This window comes from Quercus suber, unplaced genomic scaffold (assembly GCF_002906115.3).
Source record: "Quercus suber isolate HL8 unplaced genomic scaffold, Cork oak 2.0 scaffold_987, whole genome shotgun sequence".
NCBI classification, from domain to species: domain Eukaryota; kingdom Viridiplantae; phylum Streptophyta; class Magnoliopsida; order Fagales; family Fagaceae; genus Quercus; species Quercus suber.
Window position 1 is genome coordinate 91,314 of NW_027070402.1, and position 8,854 is coordinate 100,167.

At 34.2% G+C, this 8,854-nt stretch overlaps 1 long non-coding RNA gene across 1 annotated transcript; it reads right to left on the reverse strand.

Annotated features, from left to right (window-relative positions):
- Nucleotides 1-3,409: 3,409 nt before the first annotated feature.
- On the reverse strand, nucleotides 3,410-5,944 carry LOC136065478 (uncharacterized). The gene is made up of 3 exons (XR_010627118.1): nucleotides 5,864-5,944; nucleotides 4,410-4,495; nucleotides 3,410-3,713 (listed from the first exon to the last, which is right to left on the reverse strand). It is a non-coding gene; the product is annotated as an uncharacterized LOC136065478 (long non-coding RNA).
- Between the last annotated feature and the right edge of the window lie 2,910 nt (nucleotides 5,945-8,854).

The following is an 8,854-nucleotide window of genomic DNA, read 5'->3' on the forward strand; positions in this document are numbered from 1 at the left end:
TGGGCATCTGATTGACACATCCTCTTAGAGATTAGCATTGTGATAGAACTGTTAAGAACTACTAAATTACTGACGCATTTATGAATCATATGCTATATGTTAACATAGTCATAAGATATCAATTGATCAAATTGCATGATAACTAATGTCTGTAATTCCATAGTTTTACTATTTTATTTTTTCATCTACAGTACTTAATAGAGCGGAGAGTGGTCCCATTTATGATGACTCAATTCTTAATAGTCTTAGGACAAACTTTAGCTACAAAATTAGTTGTAACTTTAGGCTACAAACTCACTTAATAAAATAAATATTACTGCATATTTTGAAAATCTAATGTTGAATTACATGTTCTTTACGCTCTTAATGCACATGTCAATTTTTGTGTCAATCGGATATCATTTACTATATAATCTATAATCTTATATTTTATACATAATTTTAAATTACAAAAACTTGCAATTTAAAAATTTATCGATGACATAGCTATTGATCTTTTATTTTCTTGAAATTTTGCAAACATGGAGGATATAAGAAGAAGATGCAATCCAATGGTGGATTTGTCAAAATTTACTTTCAATAAAGAGATATTGAGTGAGTTTGTAGCCTAAGGCTACAATCGATTTTGTAACTAAACTTTGTCCATAGTCTTATGCAGGAATTGGAGTCTCAATTCTAATATCCCTTAAGTCCAAGTAATGGAATGGACTGGATTCATCTTTATAGTTTGTATAGGGGATTTTGCTGTAATTTGGGTTCTTCTTTGTTGTAACGGTATCAGTCTTTGTGTTGTATATGGAGGTTGCAACTAAAGCTGCAATATGCTGTACAGAATGATGCAGAGCTTGCTCTGCTGTCTGGTTGTTTGGCTTGCGCCAGTGATTTTTTGTTAGACAGGGATTTATTTAAAGATTTTGATTTTATATACGTTGCATGCATCATGTGAGCCTACATTTTTAAGGTGTAATTAATTGTCATTTATGGGTATTATTTGAATGCAATTTATGGAAACTTCAGGAGTTGAGGGAATGGCTAGGGGCGGTGATGGTGTGTCAATTGTTGGTGGAATGTCAAAGAAAGGTGTGGGAGAGAGAAGGGATTTGGGGGAGTAACTTGGGGGGAGTTGAAGAGAATGGTCCTCTTTTAAGTGAAAACTAGTCGCTAACCCGTGCGATGCACAGTATAGTTAAATATATAAATTACAAATATTTATTTTGCTTGAAGGTTCTTTGATTTTAAAATGGATAAAATGACTATTTCTTTTTTTATAAACAACAATCTTTATTGAAATGTATCCAAGTACACACGGAATATCAAACAAAGGAGTAACTACACTAAAAATACATTTGTATAAAGGAATCTACATGTTTGGAAGCTCTAATTGTACATGCCTGGAAATGTTTTCAGATTGTTGGAAAAATAACAATATTTTGAATTTGCTCAATAAAGACACTTTTTTTTTTTTTTTTTTTGTGTGTGTGTGTGAATAAAACTATAGTGTAGACTTTATTAATAGTATTATCATTAAGTGACAGGTACATCACTGTCTATGAGACTCATAATACATAGAAGGGACTCCTCTAGCCAATATATTACATCAATATAGTTCTTTGCTTCATAAGCTACTTCGAGGAAGACGATAAGTCGGATAAGAGAAACATATATTCTTGATAGAAGACTCAAGCCCACTACTATCATTAAGGATCTAGGCAATCCACAAATTGGTGGTCCAATTGACTTGAGTTCATCTATTAGATTTTTTTACTATACACTCTACTTCAACTTTTTGAAGCCCCAAATTCACAAAGCACTACACTTTGTAATCTTATAGCCTGCACTTCAATATGGTCATTCCCTACTTCTAATTTTACACACATTGCTCATATACATTGGCTTGCACTATCACGAACAACTACCCCTAATCCATACAATCTATTGTTATGTGGTCCATACAAATATTCTACAAAAAAGTACAGCAAGCTCATATGACATCAAGTGCAACCAATCAAATAATTCAGCAATTTAGACCCAACAAATGGCAATCCAAAGCCTTACATTTGGGAGGGTCCTATTATATTATTTATTTATTTTAATAATATGTTGGTAAGCTATCTCAATAAGTGCAAAAGAAATTACAGATTACATAGCCTCCTGTCATATAATTTGCAAAGACTATGATTGCAGACTACAATATGAGAAAGCATGCTTTGTTTGGTTGATACCAAAAAACAACATAGCAAAAGGCCATAATATTTCTATGATTGAACACAATCTGATATTTCGGTTTTGACCTTTGTTTTATTGTAAGAGCCTATTGCATTATCAATAGAGAATTCGTTGTGTCAAAGATATTTAAAAAGGAAACTCAAACCCATTAGATTGAGAAGTCTGTTTTACTCACAAGCCTTTAACTTTTAGTTACTTTTGAAGTATTTTTCTTTAATGTTTGGTTTTTCTTTATGCATTTTAAGTTTTGGATTTTCTAAAAATAATTAATCTTGAAGGTGTTAGCAGATTGCATAATTTGAAGAGTGAATTGTATGGAAATAGGATCAACAAAGTTAATCAATTTAAGCTAAAAATTTGGAATTGGGTATTGTTGAGAGTAATTTATCTAATGAGGAGAAAAAATAATCTATTCAAGTAGTAATTCTGCACTAACAAATGCACTTAAGAAATGAGAACCGTGAGGAAAAAAAAAAGCTTGATACTTTACAACTACTAAGTTTGGTCTAGAATATCAAATTTTAAGGCCTATTGTTATTGGCATCATAAAGCACGAAACAACTAGCTATATTCTATTTTCATTAAATACTTGGTATTATTTTCATTATAGCAATCTAACACTGATCATCTTGAATTCCATTTGATATTCTATTATGAATTAAACTACCATAAAAGGTTAGGATAAGTCTATTAGCCAAAAAAAGAAAAAAGAAAAAAAAAGATAGATCATCTGTCTTAGCATTTATCTAGAGATTGTGTTTGTGTAATGTGTAATGAGCATGACTTTATTGTGTGTTTGTTGAGTTTGTGTCATCTTTACATGTTTGATAAAATATGTTTGGTCCTGCATTTTATTATTGTCATTTTTTTTCCCTCCCAAATGTAAGGCTTTGGATTGCCATTTGTTGGGTCTAAATTGCTGAATTATTTGATTGGTTGCACTTGATGTCATATGAGCTTGCTGTACTTTTTTGTAGAATATTTGTATGGACCACATAACAATAGATTGTATGGATTAGGGGTAGTTGTTCGTGATAGTGCAAGCCAATGTATATGAGCAATGTGTGTAAAATTAGAAGTAGGGAATGACCATATTGAAGTGCAGGCTATAAGATTACAAAGTGTAGTGCTTTGTGAATTTGGGGCTTCAAAAAGTTGAAGTAGAGTGTATAGTAANATATCAATGCGATAAACTCTAACATGAAAGAGTTGGGAAAACCCATCAAAATCACACCCAAAAAAAAAAAAAAAAAAGAAGCCCACACTCCTTTCACACCCAACAGAAGGTGGAAACCTTTTATTACCTTGAGCAAGAAATTTAGAGTGACAAAAAGGTAATATGAAATACCGCTAGTTGCTCCAATCTCCTTGCAAGTCACAACCGTCCTCACTAATCATTGCCACCAACAATGGCCAAGTTGCTCTCTAAGAAGCTTTCATGTGCACCAACCCAACCATTAAATCACAATGAAAGTTGTCAATACCACCTACAAATCAAAAAATCTCAAATTATGCTACCAAAAATATTGAGCTTTTCTCTACAGCCAAACACAACAATAAAAATGAAAAAAGGAAAAAGAAAACATGCTGAAAGAAAGAAAGGGGAACTTTTTGGAGGCAAATTAAAATCTGAAAAACGAACAAACAATTTAACAAATTCTTAGGTGTAGATTAGAGTCTTATAGTCCAAATTGACTTTTGAAACCAACAATACTCAAACTAAAAGCAATTTGAAAATAAACAAATTAGTAAAACTAAATAAAAATTAAAATGATTCACAAATACATGATCCGATTTTTTCGGAGAGAGAAGAAAAGAGTGACCTTCTTGAAGGAGTCGGTGTTTTGGGCTAAAGTTGTAACCGGGAAAAAGAGTAAAAAAGGCCAACAGAACATCACTTAAGAATTTTATCGATCATTTTGTGTACATGTAAAAGAAGCAACACTTAATGAATCACTAAAAAATTAAAATGTAACAACAAAACGTCCTAAACAAGTATGTATTATGTGGTTTTACACTCACAACTTAGTAATTCCAAATTTGCAATATCCGATCAAAGTTTCTTGGACAATATTCAAGTGCAAATTAATATTATAATAATGTGTTAAGAGAGCAATAAATTGGAATTACTAAGCAAACAAAGTCCAAAAAGAAAATTTTAAAAAGAAAAGAGATGTACATACCAGAATTTGTGCTGGGACGACTACTTGCTGCAAGCTTTCGTGAGAAGAGACTTCCATTTCTTGAAAACCAAAAAAGAAAGATATATCTGAAATGAAGAAAACAAAAAACAAATTAGAAGTAGAAAGTAAAATGAAAATAAAAATCAAATTGCAGATTTTGGTTTACGAATGGTTCTAGGGCTTTTATGCTTTGAACCAACTTCTATCAGTATTTATATACTGTGAGGAGAGAAAGACAGGAAGGAAGACAAAGAGGCTGCCGTTAGAAGGGAGAGAGGCTGGCGTGAAGTAAATGTGAAACCGTAGAACAGAAAGTGAGGAAGGGGAAGGAATGTGAAACAAAACGTGGGGAAAGAGGAGCTTTAAATCGTGCAACAAAAGGAATTTAAAACAGAAGGTTGAAAGTTGAAACCGTGAAAACAAAAGGTTTTAGAAAGGGTTTCGGTTGAAAAGGCTTTAGGTTTGGGTTTTATGGTGGAATTAAATTTATAAGAAGTGTGCTTTATGGTGAAGATAGGGCTAGGATTGATTTTATATTTATTAGTATTTTAAATTTTAAAATTCATAAAAATTATTTTAAAATTGTAGAACAAATTCAGAAAAGTGGATGAAAATGACATGGCTGCTGATGTAGCTCAACGTGAGCGTAGCAACACTAAATGCTACGCTTCAGCTTTTAGTATTGTATAGATATAGATGGGGAAGATCCAAATGGGGAAATCGGGACCATTGAGGTTCCAATTGAGGATATGGGTGTGAACAAGGAGATGAAGATGGAAGAAGGCAGCATGGATACTCAGGAAAAAGGTAAGAGACAAACTTAGGATAATTGGCATCATCATCTGGGTGAAAGAAAAGAAAAGGTACTGGCAGTGATCAGGAAACTAATGCTCATTTGGGTATTGAGGCAACTTCTGTAACAAGGACTAAGAGAAAGGACAAAGTGGTAATTGATGATGAACCTGTGTCAACAAAAAGGAAGAAGAAGAAGGAAAATATATTGGGGTGCAAAAGAAGAAAGACAGAGAAGTAGAAGAGCCCCTTAACAAGGAACTGAAGTCAAACTCAAATCAGGCTAAACCAAAGAAAGCTGCTGAAATCCCAGATGCAAAGTTAAAAAAATCCCAAGTCAAAAAACCAAGCTGCTTGAACATCTGTTTCTGATATGAAGACAAGTGATAAGGAGAATGAGGTGGGGGAAGCTGCCGCAGTGCTTTTTGTGACATTTGGACCAGGATCTGTTTGCCTACTAAAGCTGATCTTATCAGAATTTATGGTAAGTTTGGCGTGCTAAATAAAGTGAAAATAGAGATGTTCAATGACAGTTTCTGTGCTCAAATTGGCTTTTGAAGTCTCAGTGATGCCTTAGAAGCCTTCAAGGAGTCACTATGAAAGAACACTTTTACAAATCCCTGTTTCTATAAAAAAAGAACGAATCCCCCTTTATCCTGCACCTGAGCTTGTAAATCTTTTTCCGACTACTAAAGCTTCAAATCGCGTCTTTTCCATGCTATCTTCTAGATCTCGCACATTTGTTTCCGCCTCCTAGAGATTGCAATCTCTGTAGTTCTTTACCTCTATGCCGCACCTGAGCATGTGAATCAGTTTCCAACTATTAAAGATTGCAATGTCAGTACCTCTTTTCTCTGAGAAACTGAACATCTTGGTATTACACACAGACATACATTGATCCATGTCTAGGTTTAGAAATATATATTATGTTACTTTTATTTTGCGTGCTTGGAGTTGCAGAGGATGTAGGAGTTAATTCTCTCGCTGTTGTTTTTGTGAGTAGTGTATTAACTTGTTCTAGGTGGGCTAGTCTTTTCAGTGTTTTAAGTAAGCTAGTTGCATTAGCATATGCTCACCGATATAGAGATTATCACCTTTTTGGTCCCTCTTTTTCTATCTGTCTCAGTTAGTATGGCAAGAAGCTATTTCGCTACAATTTTTCTTAATAGAAAAGTGGAGATCACATATTTTTTTAAAGTGCCAATCCCTCTATATTTGAACTTTTGTATGTGTTTTGTATATTTCCTAATCAAAGAATCAGAATGATCATGAGCAGTGGACCGGTTTGGAGAAAGAAGACCCTGAAATTTTTATAGTTAGGCTACATATTTTGTCTCAAGATTGCATTCAGTTTATTTTTACTTTTTTAGTTAGTATCGTTGTAGATTGTTGTCATTAATCATAATCCTACTTCTATACGAGACCCAATTGGCATTTGGAAGGCCTAATGCTTGGATCCAGAATACATCTATGAACTTTTTGCCTAGAATTTCCCCAACATGGGCACCACTTTTTAGTGCCTTTTTGGTCTCAGAATAATGTAATTACTTCTGTAGCTTTGCTTCTTGCCTTTGATAGACATATATGAGACATTATTTGCTCACCTGGTCATGAAAGCAATTGGTGGATTAATGCAAGATTTTGCTAGTTCTGGAGAAAATTTCTTCAGAGCCTACATCAAACCACTACCTCTAAACCGAAGGAAAGTTTATTTCAAAGAATAATCGATCCATGTCACGGACTCACGGAGGAGATGTCACAGAATCCATACAAGCTAAAATTACAGAGATCAGGGTTAAGAGAGAGCTTCAAAAGGAGTCTACAAGGCAAGGGGAAGTCAACATAGGAAAACAGAGTTTTTCCCTATAAATATTTTCTTCATGTATACAAAATCCCTACAATGAGCAATTCTTGCAAATTTTTTTTTTTTTTTTTTTTTTTTTTTGTATTAAACTATGAAAGGATCACAAAAGATTGTGTATAACTGTATATGTCAAGTGTTGTGGTTGGCTCTGCCACATCGTGTCTTAGCATAGTCACTCGTGACTATAACTTTTTCACATCCACCAGTTACTCTGTCACATAGAGAAGTGACTCCATGATTTTTGGTTTTAGCCAATAGTCCTTGAAAAACCTACAAAAAAGGTCTTGGATATTATAAGAGTTGGCATGCTTTAGTAGACCACATTTACAAGATTGCTACAACAGTGTTGATATCAAGGGTTGGTTGTGCTTTTGAAAATAAATACGTAAGCTTTATGTACTTGGAAAAATAAATGATAATACAGTGTTTGTTTGGTTGATTTCTTTTGAATTTGCAAGTTTAGAATGTTCGCATTAATCTCAAGTCCCAACAAACTAACTTGAGGTTAAAAATGTAGCAAAAAACCACAAAAGCTCATGCATCAGTCTCAACAAACTACCAAAAAATTTTAACATTCAATTTTAGAGCATTCNGATTGTATGACTGTAAGTTGTGTGAGTGAGTATTTAGTTGCACATTGAGTATTAAATAGGTGGATCTTGAGTAATTAGTGATTAAGAAGAGCATTAATTGTAACTTTACTAGTCATTAAAGTGGGGTATGGTGTAGATGTGGCTAGTATTGTTCCTCTAGTCATAACATATGGTATAAGAGCCACCTAGGTAAACTTATTTGGGTTCAGAGACACTACACCAAAACTTGAGATTTGACTAGGGTGTCATGGATTCAAGTGGGGAAGAGTGTGATTCACCAAATTGATTGGATCTTAAATTGAATTAGTTGAGTTGTGTTGTAAAGGAGTGCGTCCTGAGTCCCATATTGGGCATGTATTGGGTTGATTGAGACTTTATAAACAACTATATGATGCCTTATTTGTGACCAGACTAGTCCTTTTGGGTGTAGTTTAGAAGCTTTAACTGGCTATACTAGTCCTTTTAGAGTATAGTACTCATATGATTAGCATTTTTTCTTGGATCTTTACTAGTTGCATCATAGCTAACTTGGTAGCATCATGTGACTCGGGCATTGCAACAAACATGGTCCCTAATGAGGTTGTTAAGAATTTAAATGGAGGAGATTGTAATATTTCAAATTATACGGAATGGATTGTATGAGTGTGTGTAACGCAAATGTTGCTAAGGATTTTTCTTGGGTTGCAAAGGATTCTTCGATGTGGACTTACAAGACTAACCAAATTTAACTACCAAAATTCCCTTCAAGAAAGAATTCCATGGTCCTCTTACTACATGGAAGGAGAACCCATCATTTGTTATCAAGACACAGGAGAATCTTTTACGACATGGATCAGCTTCACCAAGCCTTGTAAGTTAGGTTTGGTTTGATGGCGTACGATGATTTGATAAAGAGTCTCACCAAACTAAGGCAAATTTCATTGGTCTTTTCATATAAAAAAGAATTTGAGGCCTTCTTTAATTGAATCAAGGGCTATCCAAAAGGCACAAGTTTAGTTTCTTTCTTAGTGTCTTTAAAGCAAGGTGGTCGGTACCATACAACTACCAACCGTACTGGCCGATATGAACAGTACTAGGGATGGCAATTTTGCCCCGCTCCGTTTAACCCGCCACTCCCTTGTTTAGCCCCGTGCGGGTTTTCCTCACCCCGCAAAGGTGATGGAGCGGGGATGGGGTAAGATTTTAGCCCCGCACCA